Consider the following 19,428-nt stretch of genomic DNA (forward strand, 5'->3'; position numbering starts at 1 on the left):
TGTGGATGATACCAAAATGGGAAGGATTGCAACTGTTTTGGAGGACAGGGTCATAATTCAAAATGATCTGGACAAATTGGAGAAATGGTCTGAGGTAAACAAGATGAAGTTTAACAAAGACAAATGCAAAGTGCTCCACTTAGGAAGAAAAAATCAGTTTCACACATACAGAATGGGAAGAGACTGTCTAGGAAGGAGTACCGCAGAAAGGGATCTAGGGGTTATAGTGAACCACAAGCTAAATATGAGTCAACAGTGTGATGCTGTTGCAAAAAAAGCAAACATGATTCTGGGATGTATTAACAGGTGTGTTGTGAGCAAGACACGAGAAGTCATTCTTCCGCTCTACTCTGCTCTGGTTAGGCCTCAGCTGGAGTATTATGTCCAGTTCTGGGCACCGCATTTCAAGAAAGATGTGGAGAAATTGGAGAGGGTCCAGAGAAGAGCAACAAGAATGATTAAAGGTCTTGAGAACATGACCTATGAAGGAAGGCTGAAAGAATTGGGTTTGTTTAGTTTGGAAAAGAGAAGACTGAGAGGGGACATGATAGCAGTTTTCAGGTATCTAAAAGGGTGTCATGAGGAGGAGGGAGAAAACTTGTTCACCTTAGCCTCTAAGGATAGAACAAGAAGCAATGGGCTTAAACTGCAGCAAGGGAGGTTTAGGTTGGACATTAGGAAAAAGTTCCTAACTGTCAGGGTGGTTAAACACTGGAATAAATTGCCTAGGGAGGTTGTGGAATCTCCGTCTCTGGAGATATTTAAGAGTAGGTTAGATAAATGTCTATCAGGGATGGTCTAGACAGTATTTGGTCCTGCCATGCAGGCAGGGGACTGGACTTGATGACCTCTCGAGGTCCCTTCCAGTCCTAGAATCTATGAATCTATGCTGTAATAGGCATGTGAAGGACCCCATAGGTGCCAGAACTGCCGCACCCCCAGGTTTTACTGTGAAAAATTTGCTGATGCTGTCAGAACAAATTCTTGAGAATCCTGGAGCTTCGCTGCAGCCATGTGGTGTGAGCAGGAATTGCGCTTTTCACGTTGCTTTTGAACACACATGAATCCCCTAGCTATCACGTGAGCTGCAACAAGAGCTGTACCAGGGGAAATAATTGTGCCCAGGCCTGGAAGGTGTCCAGTCTGAGAAAAACTTACTGAAGCATCTCTGAGGGTGAGATTATCTGTATTCAGTTTGATTAGGCATAGATTTGCGCATTTTATTTTATTTTGCTTGTGACTTACTTTGTTCTGTCTGTTACTACTTGGAACTACTTAAATCCTACTGTCTGTATTTAATAAAATCACTTTTTATTTAGTAATTTACTCAGAGTATGTATTAATACCTGGGGGAGCAAACAACTGTGCATATCTCTCTATCAGTGTTATAGAGGGCGAACAATTTATGAGTTTGCCCTGCATAAGCTTTATGCAGGGTAAAACCGATTTATCTGGGTTTAGACCCCATTGGGAGTTGGGCATCTGAGTGCTAAAGACAAGCACACTTCTGTGAGCTGTTTTCAGATAAACTTGGAGCTTTGGGACAAGTGATTCAGACCTTGGGTCTGTGTTGAAGTGGACTGGAGTGTCTAATTCAGCAAGACAGGGTGCTGGAGTCCTGAGCTGGCAGGGAAAACAGAAGCAGGGGTAGTCTTTGCACATTGGGTGGCAGCTCCCAAGGGGGTTTCTGTGATCCAACCCGTCACAGTGGCGGGAAGCCGCGGCCAGCACATCCCTCGGCCCGCGCTGCTTCCTGCCGCCCCCATTGGACCGGGACGGCGAACCGCGGCGAGTGGGGGCCGCGATCGGCCGAACCTGCCGCGTCAGCAGGTAAATAAACTGGCCCGGCCCGCTAGGGTGCTTACCTTGGCGAGCCGCGTGCCGAACGTTGCCGACCTCTGCCCTAGTAGGATGTTTCCAAAAGTTAAATGATCTATTCCAAGCTTGGTGAACTGCAAAAAGTAAGTAGCTTAAATGATAGAATGTCACCTAGATTTTTTTCTACAATTGTTTCAATAGTTGTATTCAAGAGTGAGAATATACATGAAAATTTTAAACCTAACCAGTGTCCAGTAAGTGACTTGAAACAAGATGTCAGAACATGTTAGCATTCGTGCTGAATGGATCTAATATTCATTTAATTTTCTTTCTTTATATAGGAATTAGATAGAGTGCTCTTGTCAGCTAATTGCTAAATTACTATCTGTTTAAAAAAAAAAAGCTTAGAGTTTTCATGTGCCTAAGTAGCCCCTGGAGTCACAGTTAAAGTCGTCCCCGCCCCCCCAAATCTAAAATGGTGCCTGTTTCTTGGGCTCAGAACCAATACTTCCCCATCTGCAGCTGCTCCATGAATGCCACCAACCATTTTGAATTGGTTGTCGCTATGTCCCCCAGCAATCTGTTCTGCACGGACTCATCACGTCCCCCACTTCTAGTCTTGCAGCTCTGCAAATACTGCAGGGTCCTGCACCCTGGGCTTGCAACGCTCATGACAATAGTGCAGCGCCGTGCAGGCTCCATGTTCTGTCAGAGATGGCAGACAGCGAGGAGGGCCAGGAGAGTTTGGGGGATTTTGGGGGAAAAGGTGCAAAAATTGTGTATAATTTTACGTATGGGATAAGTATAAAATCTTAGGGCTGTAGAATGTGTGTTCATTATGCTGTGAAGGCCAAAACTATCAGTGGGTTCAAAAAGGAATGAGATCAGTTCCTCACGCTAGGTCCATCAATGGCTATTAGCCAAGCTGGTCAGGGATGCAACGCCAAGCTCTGCGTGTTCCTAGCCTGTGACTGCCAGAAGCTGGGTGTGGACAACAGAGGGTGGATCACTCGATGATTGCCTGTTCTCTTCATTCCCTGTGAATGAAGACAGGATACTGGGTTAGATGGACCAGTGATCTGACCCACTGTGGCTATTCTTATGTTCAGCAAAAATGACAGAAGGTTTTGCCCTTGAGAAGGATGTTACATGACATAGCATACTGCCCTCAGTGAATATTTGCGAATCAAGTCCTACACACAAGCAATGACAGGTGAAAAACCACTAAGAGCTGGATTGAGAGGCAAAATAACAGTTGGGAAAGGCAATCCCCATTGGTGGATCAAATGCAAACGAAGTTTTGACACCAGGACAGGAAATCAGTCAGACTGGAAGTCACATGATCCAACAGAATAAACTTGTGCTATAAAAAGTTAGAATTAAAAATTCCAAATTAAAATCACAGTAAAAAACATCGCAAGTGCTATACTAGAAACACAGATGGCATTGCTAAAACCACCCGCAACTGTTCACTTATAAACGCTTTTGATGAGTATTTGCCATTAAAATAAAAATGAAATAGCACAACGACCTGCATCTGCACAGTGATAACAAACGTCAATGATGAAGTGGTGAGAGTAATAGAAATAACATTTTAAAAGGAGCAAAACTCGATTTAAAATGGATTCCAAGGAAGGGAGCGCATCAGGGAAACACAGCAGCAGATAAGCAGTGACCTGCTAGGAAACTTTCTGCAGACATATAAAGCGATACGGGATTCTTTTAAACACTCACAATGCGCGACACAGAGTTTTTGGTGGTCGATGTAAAATATTTCACTGAATCAAGTCTCGTGTATCCCCTCAGTAGGTTAGATCAGAGAGAAAGGAGCTGCCGGGTCTAAGCATGGGGATGCCCGGGCCTTTAAAAACCCAGCCCTAAAAAGCCGCTCTGTGCCCTGCTTTTGCATACACACCAGGTGGTTCATTCCCTCGGGGTAACTGTTCCCCCTCCTTTGCCCTCTGCTACAGTCTGGCAGCACCTCCCCCCTGGGCTTAACCCTGGCCCCTATGGCCCCATCCCTGATTCAGCCCCTCTCTTGCCCCTGCCTCCAGCTCCTTGACCCCTCTGGCCAGTCAATTTCCACCCCCTGCTCAGACCCTACCATTCCCCCCCCGCTCTGATTTCCCCCTTTTAACCCCTCTAAAGAGCACGCAGCAGAATCTGATGCCACGTGCGGGCAGCAGCTTGAGCAGATGTTCCTGACCGTGCTCAGTACAAACGAAGCAGCAAATTGTGACAAGGAGCAGTGTGTGACGGGCGACACGATGCCCCTGGGGTCTTTCCAGCCCTGCCAGCCCTCTGCGCAAACTCTCATCCCCCCTCGGAGCCACTCTGTGCCCACTGCCAGGACACATCAGGCCAAACCCCCATCCCTGTCTGTGTCCTGCAAGCCCTGGGTTCTCGGCCTGGCTCTGGGAGGGGAGCGGGGGCTAGTAGGTTAAGGCAGGGGGGCTGGTTCCCAAAAATAGGATACTGTGGGGGAAGGGGTTGGTGGAACTGGAGGAGCAGCTGGGGGGGTACAGTTGGGGGAGCTGGGGAGGGGGAGCTGGGGGGGATGGGGGAATTAGGGGAGGTGGAGAGGGGGAGCTGGGGGTAGAGGTAGGGGATGGGGGAGTTAGGGTTGTGGGAGTTAGGGGAGGTGGGAGGGGATGGGGGAGTTAGGGTAGGTTGGGGGAGCTGGGGTGGGTGGGGTTGGGGGAAGTTAGGTGAGGAGGAAGTGAGGGGTTTGGGGGGTACAGGTGGGGGAAGAAATGGGGGAGTTAGGGGAGGGGGAGGGATTGGGGTAGAGTTGGGGGAAGATGGGGGGATGGGGGAGGGTGGGGAGAATTGGGGGTGTAGGTGGGGGAGTTTGGGGGCATAGGGAAGGATGGGGGTTCAGGGGGTGGAGCTGGGTGGTGTTAGAGGAGGGTGGAGTTAGGGAGGGATTGGGGTGCAGGTGGGGGAGTTTGGGGGGATAGGGGAGGATGGGGGGTTCAGGGGGTGGAGCTAGGGGGTGTTAGGGGAGGGCGGAGTTAGGGAGGGATTGGGGGTGCAGGTGGGGGAGTTTGGGGGAATAGGGGAGGATGGGGGGGTTCAGGGGGTGGAGCTGGGGGTGTTAGAGGAGGGTGGAGTTAGGGAGGGATTGGGGTGCAGGTGGGGGAGTTGGGATGGGGAGGATGGGGGTTCAGGGGATGGTGTTAGGGGAGGGCGGAGTTAGGGATTGGGGGTGCAGGTGGGGGAGTTTGGGGGGATAGGGGAGGATGGGAGGTTCAGGGGTGGAGCTGGGGGGTGTTAGGGGAGGGCGGAGTTACGGAGGGATTGGGGGTGCAGGTGGGGGAGTTTGGGGGGATAGGAGAGGATGGGGGGTTCAGGGGGTGGAGCTGGGGGTGTTAGAGGAGGGTGGAGTTAGGGAGGGATTGGGGTGCAGGTGGGGGAGTTGGGATGGGGAGGATGGGGGTTCAGGGGATGGTGTTAGGGGAGGGCGGAGTTAGGGATTGGGGGTGCAGATGGGGGAGTCTGGGGGGATAGGGGAGGATGGGAGGTTCAGGGGGTGGAGCTGGGGGGTGTTAGGGGAGGGCGGAGTTAGGGAGGGATTGGGGGCGCAGGTTTGGGAGTTTGGGGGATAGGGGAGGATGGGGGGGTTCAGGGGGTGGAGCTGGGGGTGTTAGGGGAGGGCGGAGTTAGGGAGGGATTGGGGGTGCAGGTGGGGGAGTTTGGGGGGATAGGGGAGGATGGGGGGGTTCAGGGGGTGGAGCTGGGGGTGTTAGAGGAGGGTGGAGTTAGGGAGGGATTGGGGTGCAGGTGGGGGAGTTTGGGGGGATAGGGGAGGATGGGGGGTTCAGGGGGTGGAGCTAGGGGGTGTTAGGGGAGTGCAGAGTTAGGGAGGGATTGGGGGTTCAGGTGGGGGAGTTTGGGGGGATAGGGGAGGATGGGGGGGTTCAGGCGGTGGAGCTGGGGGTGTTAGAGGAGGGTGGAGTTAGGGAGGGATTGGGGTGCAGGTGGGTGAGTTGGGATGGGGAGGATGGGGGTTCAGGGGATGGTGTTAGGGGAGGGCGGAGTTAGGGATTGGGGGTGCAGATGGGGGAGTTTGGGGGGATAGGGGAGGATGGGAGGTTCAGGGGGTGGAGCTGGGGGGTGTTAGGGGAGGGAGGGGTTGGGGGTGCAGGTTTGGGAGTTTGGGGGGATAGGGGAGGATGGGGGGGTTCAGGGGGTGGAGCTGGGGGTGTTAGGGGAGGGCGGAGTTAGGGAGGGATTGGGGGTGCAGGTGGGGGAGTTTGGGGGGATAGGGGAGGATGGGAGGTTCAGGGGGTGGAGCTGGGGGGTGTTAGGGGAGGGCGGAGTTAGGGAGGGTTTGGGGGTGCAGGTGGGGGAGTTTGGGGGGATAGGGGAGGATGGGGGGGTTCAGGGGGTGGAGCTGGGGGTGTTAGAGGAGGGTGGAGTTAGGGAGGGATTGGGGTGCAGGTGGGGGAGTTTGGGGGGATAGGGGAGGATGGGGGGTTCAGGGGGTGGAGCTAGGGGGTGTTAGGGGAGGGCAGAGTTAGGGAGGGATTGGGGGTTCAGGTGGGGGAGTTTGGGGGGATAGGGGAGGATGGGGGGGTTCAGGCGGTGGAGCTGGGGGTGTTAGAGGAGGGTGGAGTTAGGGAGGGATTGGGGTGCAGGTGGGGGAGTTGGGATGGGGAGGATGGGGGTTCAGGGGATGGTGTTAGGGGAGGGCGGAGTTAGGGATTGGGGGTGCAGGTGGGGGAGTTTGGGGGGATAAGGGAGGATGGGAGGTTCAGGGGGTGGAGCTGGGGGGTGTTAGGGGAGGGCGGAGTTAAGGAGGGATTGGGGGTGCAGGTTTGGGAGTTTGGGGGGATAGGGGAGGATGGGGGGGTTCAGGGGGTGGAGCTGGGGGTGTTAGGGGAGGGCGGAGTTAGGGAGGGATTGGGGGTGCAGGTGGGGGAGTTTGGGGGGATAGGGGAGGATGGGAGGTTCAGGGGGTGGAGCTGGGGGGTGTTAGGGGAGGGCGGAGTTAGGGAGGGTTTGGGGGTGCAGGTGGGGGAGTTTGGGGGGATAGGGGAGGATGGGGGGGTTCAGGGGGTGGAGCTGGGGGTGTTAGAGGAGGGTGGAGTTAGGGAGGGATTGGGGTGCAGGTGGGGGAGTTTGGGGGGATAGGGGAGGATGGGGGGTTCAGGGGGTGGAGCTAGGGGGTGTTAGGGGAGGGCAGAGTTAGGGAGGGATTGGGGGTTCAGGTGGGGGAGTTTGGGGGGATAGGGGAGGATGGGGGGGTTCAGGCGGTGGAGCTGGGGGTGTTAGAGGAGGGTGGAGTTAGGGAGGGATTGGGGTGCAGGTGGGGGAGTTGGGATGGGGAGGATGGGGGTTCAGGGGATGGTGTTAGGGGAGGGCGGAGTTAGGGATTGGGGGTGCAGGTGGGGGAGTTTGGGGGGATAAGGGAGGATGGGAGGTTCAGGGGGTGGAGCTGGGGGGTGTTAGGGGAGGGCGGAGTTAGGGAGGGATTGGGGGTGCAGGTGGGGGAGTTTGGGGGGATAGGGGAGGATGGGAGGTTCAGGGGGTGGAGCTGGGTGGTGTTAGAGGAGGGCGGAGTTAGGGAGGGATTGGGGGTGCAGGTGGGGGAGTTTGGGGGAATAGGGGAGGATGGGGGTTCAGGGGGTGGAGCTGGGGGGTGTTAGGGGAGGGCAGAGTTAGGGAGGGATTGGGGTGCAGGTGGGGGAGTTGGGATGGATAGGATGGGGGTTCAGGGGATGGTGTTAGGGGAGGGCAGAGTTTAGGGATTGGGGATGCAGGTGGGGGAGTTTGGGGGGATAAGGGAGGATGGGAGGTTCAGGGGGTGGAGCTGGGGGTGTTAGAGGAGGGTGGAGTTAGGGAGGGATTGGGGTGCAGGTGGGGGAGTTTGGGGGGATAGGGGAGGATGGGGGGTTCAGGGGGTGGAGCTGGGGGTGTTAGAGGAGGGTGGAGTTAGGGAGGGATTGGGGTGCAGGTGGGGGAGTTGGGATGGGGAGGATGGGGGTTCAGGGGATGGTGTTAGGGGAGGGCGGAGTTAGGGATTGGGGGTGCAGATGGGGGAGTTTGGGGGGATAGGGGAGGATGGGAGGTTCAGGGGGTGGAGCTGGGGGTGTTAGAGGAGGGTGGAGTTAGGGAGGGATTGGGGTGCAGGTGGGGGAGTTTGGGGGGATAGGGGAGGATGGGGGGTTCAGGGGGTGGAGCTGGGGGTGTTAGAGGAGGGCGGAGTTAGGGAGGGATTGGGGTGCAGGTGGGGGAGTTTGGGGGGATAGAGGAGGATGGGGGGGTTCAGGGGGTGGAGCTGGGGGTGTTGGGGAGGGCGGAGTTAGGGAGGGATTGGGGGTGCAGGTGGGGAAGTTTGGGGGGATAGGGGAGGATGGGAGGTTCAGGGGGTGGAGCTGGGGGGTGTTAGGGGAGGGCAGAGTTAGGGAGGGATTGGGGTGCAGGTGGGGGAGTTGGGATGGGGAGGATGGGGGTTCAGGGGATGGTGTTAGGGGAGGGCGGAGTTAGGGATTGGGGATGCAGGTGGGGGAGTTTGGGGGGATAGGGGAGGATGGGAGGTTCAGGGGGTGGAGCTGGGTGGTGTTAGAGAAGGGCGGAGTTAGGGAGGGATTGGGGGTGCAGGTGGGGGAGTTTGGGGGAATAGGGGAGGATGGGGGTTCAGGGGGTGGAGCTGGGGGGTGTTAGGGGAGGGCAGAGTTAGGGAGGGATTGGGGTGCAGGTGGGGGAGTTGGGATGGATAGGATGGGGGTTCAGGGGATGGTGTTAGGGGAGGGCGGAATTTAGGGATTGGGGATGCAGGTGGGGGAGTTTGGGGGGATAAGGGAGGATGGGAGGTTCAGGGGGTGGAGCTGGGGGTGTTAGAGGAGGGTGGAGTTAGGGAGGGATTGGGGTGCAGGTGGGGGAGTTTGGGGGGATAGGGGAGGATGGGGGTTCAGGGGGTGGAGCTGGGGGTGTTAGAGGAGGGTGGTGTTAGGGAGGGATTGGGGTGCAGGTGGGGGAGTTGGGATGGGGAGGATGGGGGTTCAGGGGATGGTGTTAGGGGAGGGCGGAGTTAGGGATTGGGGGTGCAGATGGGGGAGTTTGGGGGGATAGGGGAGGATGGGAGGTTCAGGGGGTGGAGCTGGGGGGTGTTAGGGGAGGGCGGAGTTAGGGAGGGATTGGGGGTGCAGGTTTGGGAGTTTGGGGGGATAGGGGAGGATGGGGGGGTTCAGGGGGTGGAGCTGGGGGTGTTAGAGGAGGGCGGAGTTAGGGAGGGATTGGGGTGCAGGTGGGGGAGTTTGGGGAGATAGGGGAGGATGGGGGGGTTCAGGGGGTGGAGCTGGGGGTGTTAGGGGAGGGCGGAGTTAGGGAGGGATTGGGGGTGCAGGTGGGGGAGTTTGGGGGGATAGGGGAGGATGGGAGGTTCAGGGGGTGGAGCTGGGGGGTGTTAGGGGAGGGCGGAGTTAGGGAGGGTTTGGGGGTGCAGGTGGGGGAGTTTGGGGGGATAGGGGAGGATGGGGGGGTTCAGGCGGTGGAGCTGGGGGTGTTAGAGGAGGGTGGAGTTAGGGAGGGATTGGGGTGCAGGTGGGTGAGTTGGGATGGGGAGGATGGGGGTTCAGGGGATGGTGTTAGGGGAGGGCGGAGTTAGGGATTGGGGGTGCAGATGGGGGAGTTTGGGGGGATAGGGGAGGATGGGAGGTTCAGGGGGTGGAGCTGGGGGGTGTTAGGGGAGGGTGGAGTTAGGGAGGGATTGGGGTGCAGGTTTGGGAGTTTGGGGGGATAGGGGAGGATGGGGGGGTTCAGGGGGTGGAGCTGGGGGTGTTAGGGGAGGGCGGAGTTAGGGAGGGATTGGGGGTGCAGGTGGGGGAGTTTGGGGGGATAGGGGAGGATGGGAGGTTCAGGGGGTGGAGCTGGGGGGTGTTAGGGGAGGGCGGAGTTAGGGAGGGTTTGGGGGTGCAGGTGGGGGAGTTTGGGGGGATAGGGGAGGATGGGGGGGTTCAGGGGGTGGAGCTGGGGGTGTTAGAGGAGGGTGGAGTTAGGGAGGGATTGGGGTGCAGGTGGGGGAGTTTGGGGGGATAGGGGAGGATGGGAGGTTCAGGGGGTGGAGCTGGGGGGTGTTAGGGGAGGGTGGAGTTAGGGAGGGATTGGGGTGCAGGTTTGGGAGTTTGGGGGGATAGGGGAGGATGGGGGGTTCAGGGGGTGGAGCTGGGGGTGTTAGGGGAGGGCGGAGTTAGGGAGGGATTGGGGGTGCAGGTGGGGGAGTTTGGGGGGATAGGGGAGGATGGGAGGTTCAGGGGGTGGAGCTGGGGGGTGTTAGGGGAGGGCGGAGTTAGGGAGGGTTTGGGGGTGCAGGTGGGGGAGTTTGGGGGGATAGGGGAGGATGGGGGGGTTCAGGGGGTGGAGCTGGGGGTGTTAGAGGAGGGTGGAGTTAGGGAGGGATTGGGGTGCAGGTGGGGGAGTTTGGGGGGATAGGGGAGGATGGGGGGTTCAGGGGGTGGAGCTAGGGGGTGTTAGGGGAGGGCAGAGTTAGGGAGGGATTGGGGGTTCAGGTGGGGGAGTTTGGGGGGATAGGGGAGGATGGGGGGGTTCAGGCGGTGGAGCTGGGGGTGTTAGAGGAGGGTGGAGTTAGGGAGGGATTGGGGTGCAGGTGGGGGAGTTGGGATGGGGAGGATGGGGGTTCAGGGGATGGTGTTAGGGGAGGGCGGAGTTAGGGATTGGGGGTGCAGGTGGGGGAGTTTGGGGGGATAAGGGAGGATGGGAGGTTCAGGGGGTGGAGCTGGGGGGTGTTAGGGGAGGGCGGAGTTAGGGAGGGATTGGGGGTGCAGGTTTGGGAGTTTGGGGGGATAGGGGAGGATGGGGGGGTTCAGGGGGTGGAGCTGGGGGTGTTAGGGGAGGGCGGAGTTAGGGAGGGATTGGGGGTGCAGGTGGGGGAGTTTGGGGGGATAGGGGAGGATGGGAGGTTCAGGGGGTGGAGCTGGGGGGTGTTAGGGGAGGGCGGAGTTAGGGAGGGTTTGGGGGTGCAGGTGGGGGAGTTTGGGGGGATAGGGGAGGATGGGGGGGTTCAGGGGGTGGAGCTGGGGGTGTTAGAGGAGGGTGGAGTTAGGGAGGGATTGGGGTGCAGGTGGGGGAGTTTGGGGGGATAGGGGAGGATGGAGGGTTCAGGGGGTGGAGCTAGGGGGTGTTAGGGGAGGGCAGAGTTAGGGAGGGATTGGGGGTTCAGGTGGGGGAGTTTGGGGGGATAGGGGAGGATGGGGGGGTTCAGGCGGTGGAGCTGGGGGTGTTAGAGGAGGGTGGAGTTAGGGAGGGATTGGGGTGCAGGTGGGGGAGTTGGGATGGGGAGGATGGGGGTTCAGGGGATGGTGTTAGGGGAGGGCGGAGTTAGGGATTGGGGGTGCAGGTGGGGGAGTTTGGGGGGATAGGGGAGGATGGGGGTTCAGGGGGTGGAGCTGGGGGGTGTTAGGGGAGGGCAGAGTTAGGGAGGGATTGGGGTGCAGGTGGGGGAGTTGGGATGGATAGGATGGGGGTTCAGGGGATGGTGTTAGGGGAGGGCAGAGTTTAGGGATTGGGGATGCAGGTGGGGGAGTTTGGGGGGATAAGGGAGGATGGGAGGTTCAGGGGGTGGAGCTGGGGGTGTTAGAGGAGGGTGGAGTTAGGGAGGGATTGGGGTGCAGGTGGGGGAGTTTGGGGGGATAGGGGAGGATGGGGGGTTCAGGGGGTGGAGCTGGGGGTGTTAGAGGAGGGTGGAGTTAGGGAGGGATTGGGGTGCAGGTGGGGGAGTTGGGATGGGGAGGATGGGGGTTCAGGGGATGGTGTTAGGGGAGGGCGGAGTTAGGGATTGGGGGTGCAGATGGGGGAGTTTGGGGGGATAGGGGAGGATGGGAGGTTCAGGGGGTGGAGCTGGGGGTGTTAGAGGAGGGTGGAGTTAGGGAGGGATTGGGGTGCAGGTGGGGGAGTTTGGGGGGATAGGGGAGGATGGGGGGTTCAGGGGGTGGAGCTGGGGGTGTTAGAGGAGGGCGGAGTTAGGGAGGGATAGGGGTGCAGGTGGGGGAGTTTGGGGGGATAGAGGAGGATGGGGGGGTTCAGGGGGTGGAGCTGGGGGTGTTGGGGAGGGCGGAGTTAGGGAGGGATTGGGGGTGCAGGTGGGGAAGTTTGGGGGGATAGGGGAGGATGGGAGGTTCAGGGGGTGGAGCTGGGGGGTGTTAGGGGAGGGCAGAGTTAGGGAGGGATTGGGGTGCAGGTGGGGGAGTTGGGATGGGAGGATGGGGGTTCAGGGGATGGTGTTAGGGGAGGGCGGAGTTAGGGATTGGGGATGCAGGTGGGGGAGTTTGGGGGATAGGGGAGGATGGGAGGTTCAGGGGGTGGAGCTGGGTCGTGTTAGAGAAGGGCGGAGTTAGGGAGGGATTGGGGGTGCAGGTGGGGGAGTTTGGGGGAATAGGGGAGGATGGGGGTTCAGGGGGTGGAGCTGGGGGGTGTTAGGGGAGGGCAGAGTTAGGGAGGGATTGGGGTGCAGGTGGGGGAGTTGGGATGGATAGGATGGGGGTTCAGGGGATGGTGTTAGGGGAGGGCGGAATTTAGGGATTGGGGATGCAGGTGGGGGAGTTTGGGGGGATAAGGGAGGATGGGAGGTTCAGGGGGTGGAGCTGGGGGTGTTAGAGGAGGGTGGAGTTAGGGAGGGATTGGGGTGCAGGTGGGGGAGTTTGGGGGGATAGGGGAGGATGGGGGTTCAGGGGTGGAGCTGGGGTGTTAGAGGAGGGTGGTGTTAGGGAGGGATTGGGGTGCAGGTGGTGGAGTTGGGATGGGGAGGATGGGGTTCAGGGGATGGTGTTAGGGGAGGGCGGAGTTAGGGATTGGGGGTGCAGATGGGGGAGTTTGGGGGATAGGGGAGGATGGGAGGTTCAGGGGGTGGAGCTGGGGGGTGTTAGGGGAGGGCGGAGTTAGGGAGGGATTGGGGGTGCAGGTTTGGGAGTTTGGGGGGATAGCGGAGGATGGGGGGGTTCAGGGGGTGGAGCTGGGGGTGTTAGAGGAGGGCGGAGTTAGGGAGGGATTGGGGTGCAGGTGGGGGAGTTTGGGGAGATAGGGGAGGATGGGGGGGTTCAGGGGGTGGAGCTGGGGGTGTTAGGGGAGGGCGGAGTTAGGGAGGGATTGGGGGTGCAGGTGGGGGAGTTTGGGGGGATAGGGGAGGATGGGAGGTTCAGGGGGTGGAGCTGGGGGGTGTTAGGGGAGGGCGGAGTTAGGGAGGGTTTGGGGGTGCAGGTGGGGGAGTTTGGGGGGATAGGGGAGGATGGGGGGGTTCAGGCGGTGGAGCTGGGGGTGTTAGAGGAGGGTGGAGTTAGGGAGGGATTGGGGTGCAGGTGGGTGAGTTGGGATGGGGAGGATGGGGGTTCAGGGGATGGTGTTAGGGGAGGGCGGAGTTAGGGATTGGGGGTGCAGATGGGGGAGTTTGGGGGGATAGGGGAGGATGGGAGGTTCAGGGGGTGGAGCTGGGGGGTGTTAGGGGAGGGTGGAGTTAGGGAGGGATTGGGGTGCAGGTTTGGGAGTTTGGGGGGATAGGGGAGGATGGGGGGGTTCAGGGGGTGGAGCTGGGGGTGTTAGGGGAGGGTGGAGTTAGGGAGGGATTGGGGGTGCAGGTGGGGGAGTTTGGGGGGATAGGGGAGGATGGGAGGTTCAGGGGGTGGAGCTGGGGGGTGTTAGGGGAGGGCGGAGTTAGGGAGGGTTTGGGGGTGCAGGTGGGGGAGTTTGGGGGGATAGGGGAGGATGGGGGGGTTCAGGGGGTGGAGCTGGGGGTGTTAGAGGAGGGTGGAGTTAGGGAGGGATTGGGGTGCAGGTGGGGGAGTTTGGGGGGATAGGGGAGGATGGGGGGTTCAGGGGGTGGAGCTAGGGGGTGTTAGGGGAGGGCAGAGTTAGGGAGGGATTGGGGGTTCAGGTGGGGGAGTTTGGGGGGATAGGGGAGGATGGGGGGGTTCAGGCGGTGGAGCTGGGGGTGTTAGAGGAGGGCGGAGTTAGGGAGGGATTGGGGGTGCAGGTGGGGGAGTTTGGGGGAATAGGGGAGGATGGGGGTTCAGGGGGTGGAGCTGGGGGGTGTTAGGGGAGGGCAGAGTTAGGGAGGGATTGGGGTGCAGGTGGGGGAGTTGGGATGGATAGGATGGGGGTTCAGGGGATGGTGTTAGGGGAGGGCGGAGTTTAGGGATTGGGGATGCAGGTGGGGGAGTTTGGGGGGATAAGGGAGGATGGGAGGTTCAGGGGGTGGAGCTGGGGGTGTTAGAGGAGGGTGGAGTTAGGGAGGGATTGGGGTGCAGGTGGGGGAGTTTGGGGGGATAGGGGAGGATGGGGGGTTCAGGGGGTGGAGCTGGGGGTGTTAGAGGAGGGTGGAGTTAGGGAGGGATTGGGGTGCAGGTGGGGGAGTTGGGATGGGGAGGATGGGGGTTCAGGGGATGGTGTTAGGGGAGGGCGGAGTTAGGGATTGGGGGTGCAGATGGGGGAGTTTGGGGGGATAGGGGAGGATGGGAGGTTCAGGGGGTGGAGCTGGGGGGTGTTAGGGGAGGGCGGAGTTAGGGAGGGATTGGGGGTGCAGGTTTGGGAGTTTGGGGGGATAGGGGAGGATGGGGGGGTTCAGGGGGTGGAGGTGGGGGTGTTAGAGGAGGGCGGAGTTAGGGAGGGATTGGGGTGCAGGTGGGGGAGTTTGGGGGGATAGGGGAGGATGGGGGGGTTCAGGGGGTGGAGCTGGGGGTGTTGGGGAGGGCAGAGTTAGGGAGGGATTGGGGGTGCAGGTGGGGGAGTTTGGGGGGATAGGGGAGGATGGGAGGTTCAGGGGGTGGAGCTGGGGGGTGTTAGGGGAGGTCAGAGTTAGGGAGGGATTGGGGGTGCAGGTTTGGGAGTTTGGGGGGATAGGGGAGGATGGGGGTTCAGGGGATGGTGTTAGGGGAGGGCGGAGTTAGGGATTGGGGATGCAGGTGGGGGAGTTTGGGGGGATAGGGGAGGATGGGAGGTTCAGGGGGTGGAGCTGGGTGGTGTTAGAGGAGGGCGGAGTTAGGGAGGGATTGGGGGTGCAGGAGGGGGAGTTTGGGGGAATAGGGGAGGATGAGGGTTCAGGGGGTGGAACTGGGGGGTGTTAGGGGAGGGCGGAGTTAGGGAGGGATTGGGGTGCAGGTGGGGGAGTTTGGGGGGATAGGGGAGGATGGGGGGGTTCAGGGGGTGGAGCTGGGGGGTGTTAGGGGAGGGCAGAGTTAGGGAGGGATTGGGGTGCAGGTGGGGGAGTTTGGGGGGATGGGGGGGTTCAGGGGGTGGAGCTGGGGGTGTTGGGGAGGGCAGAGTTAGGGAGGGATTTGGGGTGCAGGTGGGGGAGTTTGGGGGGATAGGGGAGGATGGGAGGTTCAGGGGGTGGAGCTGGGGGGTGTTAGGGGAGGGCAGAGTTAGGGAGGGATTGGGGTGCAGGTGGGGGAGTTTGGGGGGATGGGGGGGTTCAGGGGGTGGAGCTGGGGGTGTTGGGGAGGGCAGAGTTAGGGAGGGATTTGGGGTGCAGGTGGGGGAGTTTGGGGGGATAGGGGAGGATGGGAGGTTCAGGGGGTGGAGCTGGGGGGTGTTAGGGGAGGGCAGAGTTAGGGAGGGATTGGGGTGCAGGTGGGGGAGGTGGGATGGGGATTCAGGGGATGGTGTTAGGGGAGGGCGGAGTTAGGGATTGGGGGTGCAGGTGGGGGAGGGTGGGGAGGAACCCTGGGGTGCAAGATCAGGGGGTGCAGGGGTGGAGTTGGGGGAGGGGAGGGGCGGGACGAGCCCGGGTCACTATCCGCAGGACCCAGGCCGTGGCCGGAGAAGGGCGCGCGGGGGCTGCTGGGAGTAGGGCGGGGCCGTTGGAATGTCTCGTGCGCTGCTGCAACAGCCACAACGGCCGCGTCTCACGGCACCCCGTCCCCACTCCCGCGTGCGCACCCCTCGCACCGAGTGCGGTGCGTCACTTCCGGCCTCTGCTTCTCACTGCCTGACGTTCCCCCTCTCTTCGTCCCGGTGCGCTGAGGCCGGGGAAGCGGGGGCGGGGTTGAACTGTCTCCGGCCAGCCAGGAAATTCCCGGGGGGGGGGTGTTAATTGGATCCGGTCGCCCCCCCCCGTCACCCAACCCCACTGGCTGCCCCCAGTCACCTGCCCCTCCCCCCCGCTGCCCCCTTCCCTCCTCAGCGATCTGCCAGCTCCCCCCCCCCCCCGGCCCCCCGAGAGCTGGTCCTGACCCGTTTTCTCTGCAAATCTCACAGCTGGGAAGAAAATCTCCTAAACATTTGTCCCCTTTTCTCTCTCGGGGTCTGTTACTAATCGAATGTGCCCCGAGATTCCCCCCGTCTCTCTAATGATAAAATACCCACAACATCCCCGATTTTCCCCTTTTCTCAGATCCTTCAACATGGGTGTCCCATCTGTGCGAATGTCGCCCCCTTTTCTCTATTCATTTATCAGATATTGCTGTGAAACACACCCCGATTTTACCTCCTCTCCACCACTGACGTCAAACCCCTCCGATTTTCTACTTTCCTCTCGAATATTCAAAACTGGATCCAAAAATCCCTCACATTTCTGCCCTTTTCTCTTTCATTTCTGAACATTGATCTCAAATCTCAGGTTTTGCCTTTTTCTGTGTCATTATCAAATGTCTATTAAAAATCCTCTCGGGTTTGGGGCTGTTCCCCATGTCTCTAAATCCCAGCAACTTCTCCTTCCTTGGAGGTAACCTGTTGCCCTGAGTCGTTCTCCATCCTGGATGTTGCAGGCGGTTAAGTTGCCCAGTGATCATCTTCCCCCCTCTCTTTTGAGAATCATTTGTCCCCCCTTTATCTCTGTTAAAATGTTTGCTGATGAATGAGACCAGCCACATCTCTAATACGCATCAAAGCCAGAGGCCTCCCCCAGTTTGGGGATCAGTGGTTCCCAGCTGGTAACAGGAGAGTTGGCTGGACCCTTTTCTCTGCTCCAGCCGGCACGGGATGAGGAGGTCTCTCTGAGTGCAGTGTGGGTCCAGAAGTATCCCAAACCCCATGACAGTGCTCTCCATGAGGGGTTGCTTCCCACAGTGCTAAGATGCAGCCACCTCTGGGGTGGATCCATGGTGGCCATTATTTGCTAGTGACAGGAAATGTGAACTTTTTAATTATTTTGGTCCTCCAGGCCTTCACCTCTCCTGTTCAAGAAGCAAACCCAAGGCTCCCTCTGCCTCTGTGAATGGCCAGCAGAGGGTGGTGATAACTTTCTGTCCACTTATCAAACACTATGAGGTGAAACCACCACCGATTTCTGCTTCTCTTCCCTCTGGACAACTGCAGGAACTTCAGGTTCTGTAGGGAAAATTCTTCCTGAGTCGTTGGCCTAGATCTCGGGGGTGAGGGAGGTGGGAAGGGGGTTAGGAGTCCCACACAGTGATCTGCTGAAGAGGATTCTGGCCTCATCCTTTCTGAACTGTGTTTCTGGTTTTATTGACACCAGTGTTAATCCACAGTCATAGACTCATAGAAGATTAGGGTTGGAAGGGACCTCAGGAGGTATCTAGTCCAACCCTCTGCTCAAAGCAGGTCCAAACTCAACTAAATCATCCCAGCCAGGGCTTTGTCAAGCCAGGCCTTAAACACCTCTAAGGAAGGAGATTTCTGCCCCCCCCCCCCCGGTAACCCATTCCACTGCTTCACCACCCTCCTAGTGAAATAGTGTTTCCTAATATCCAACCTAGACCTCCCCCACTGCAACTTGAGACCATTGCTCCTTGTTCTGTCATCTGCCACCACTGAGAACAGCCGAGCTCCATCCTCTTTGGACCCCCCCTTCAGGTAGTTGAAGGCAGCTATCAAATCCCCCTTCATTCTTCTCTTCTGCAGACTAAACGATCCCAGTTCCCTCAGCCTCTCCTCGTAAGTCATGTGCCCCAGGCCCCCTGATCATTTTCGGTGCCCTCCACTGGACTCTCTCCAGTTTGTCCCCATCCTTTCTGTAGTGGGGGGGGGAGGGGCAAACATGGACACAATACTCCAAATGTGGCCTCACCAGTGCCAAATAGAGGGGAATAATCACTTCCCTCGATCTGCTGGCAATGCTCCTTCTAATGCAGCCCACTATGCCGTTAGCCTTCTTGGCAACAAGGGCACGCTGCTGACTCATATCCAGCTTCTCATCCACTGTAATCCCCAGGTCCTTTTCTGCAGAACTGCCGCTTAGCCTGTTGGTCCCCAGCCTGTAGCAGTGCATGGGATTCTTCTGTCCTAAGTGCAGGACTCTGCACTTGTCGTTGTTGAACCTCATCAGATTTCTTTTGGCCCAATCCTCCAATTAGGGTCACTCTGGACCCTATCCCTACCCTCCAGTGTATCTACCTCTCCCCCCAGCTTAGTGTCATCTGCGAACTTGCTGAGGGTAAAATTCATCCCATCATCCAGATCATTAATGAAGATGTTGAACAAAACCGGCCGCAGGACCGACCCCTGGAGTCGTTGGAGTCACGGCAAGGAAAGACAAGGAGTGACTCCAGATGAACAATTGTCCCTGTGGGGACGCGGTTTCATTAGCTGCTCTTACCACAGAGTTCTGGTTATTGCTAAAAGAGGGAAGGCGGCTCAAACTGTCTGCTCAGGATATGGGGATTCAGCTTCCTGGGTCAGAGGCTGCAGCCTCCATTGTGATCTGGGAGACCAGGCTTAGCAGCTGCGGCTCCCCCAGTGGGGTTCTCTGCTGGGAAGTGACCTTAATTAAAGCTTTCTCTGTACCTGGCCAAGGTGAGGACTTACTTCAGCTGGTACTAGCCCCCTAGGGCAGCCCTAGGCTTGGTTAATAGAAAATTTTGAGCCAGAGACCTTGGAGAAAGTGCTGGGGACTGTGCAGACTCACTTTCATGCCAAATAGCTCCTCCTCCTTTCTCCTCCCATTAGCAATTGCCAGGAGAAAATCCAGCCATGGGATTGCAAAGAACCCAGGAGTGGGGCTTTCCCAGCCAGAGGGGCTGGGAGACAGGACAGGGGAAAGAGACTGAAAGGGGCAGTGGTAGAAAGAAGTGGGGAGAGAGATTTCCAGATCTCTAATCCACCCAGGCACATGTACTGCAGCATCCCTGGGCAGAGTCACTTTGATGTGAACAAGATGAGGATCAGAGAGAGGAAAAGCCAGTTCCTGACTCCATATCCCCCAGCTGGGGTGTGGCTGCCCTGGGGCAGTGTCGGAGGGAATCCCCCACAATGACTCCTTTGGTTCTTCTGTGAGCTTGGCCTGGCAGGAGGGGCCAGGTCTACACTGCAATAAAGCGATGAAGCATTTTCCGAGAATGGCAGAATCCAGGATGTCTGTCTGCAGGGAAAGGGCCTGCGGGAATCGTGATGTGAAATGAACTAAAGTCTGTTCTTAAACCTCCACAAGTGCCCTTCTCGCCCTGCCAGGCTGCAGAATGACGTCCAGGTCTCGCTCCAGCTGATCCCAGCCTCCCTTGGAACAGGGAAGGGAAATGGCTGCAGAGGAGCCAGTCCAGGTAGGGATCATTGGGGGGTTGCTGGTGGGTTCCTGCTGGAGGGAGAGGGGCAGCAAATACACAGAAGGTGGGAAGGTTTGTGCCGTCTGGTTCAGAGGTTGGAGTGGGGCAGGAAATGCATGGGGTGGAGAAAGGGAGGAGGCCAGGGGGTGGAAACCTGCTG

The sequence above is a fragment of the Emys orbicularis genome, chromosome 15 (genome assembly GCF_028017835.1).
Source record: "Emys orbicularis isolate rEmyOrb1 chromosome 15, rEmyOrb1.hap1, whole genome shotgun sequence".
NCBI lineage: Eukaryota > Metazoa > Chordata > Testudines > Emydidae > Emys > Emys orbicularis.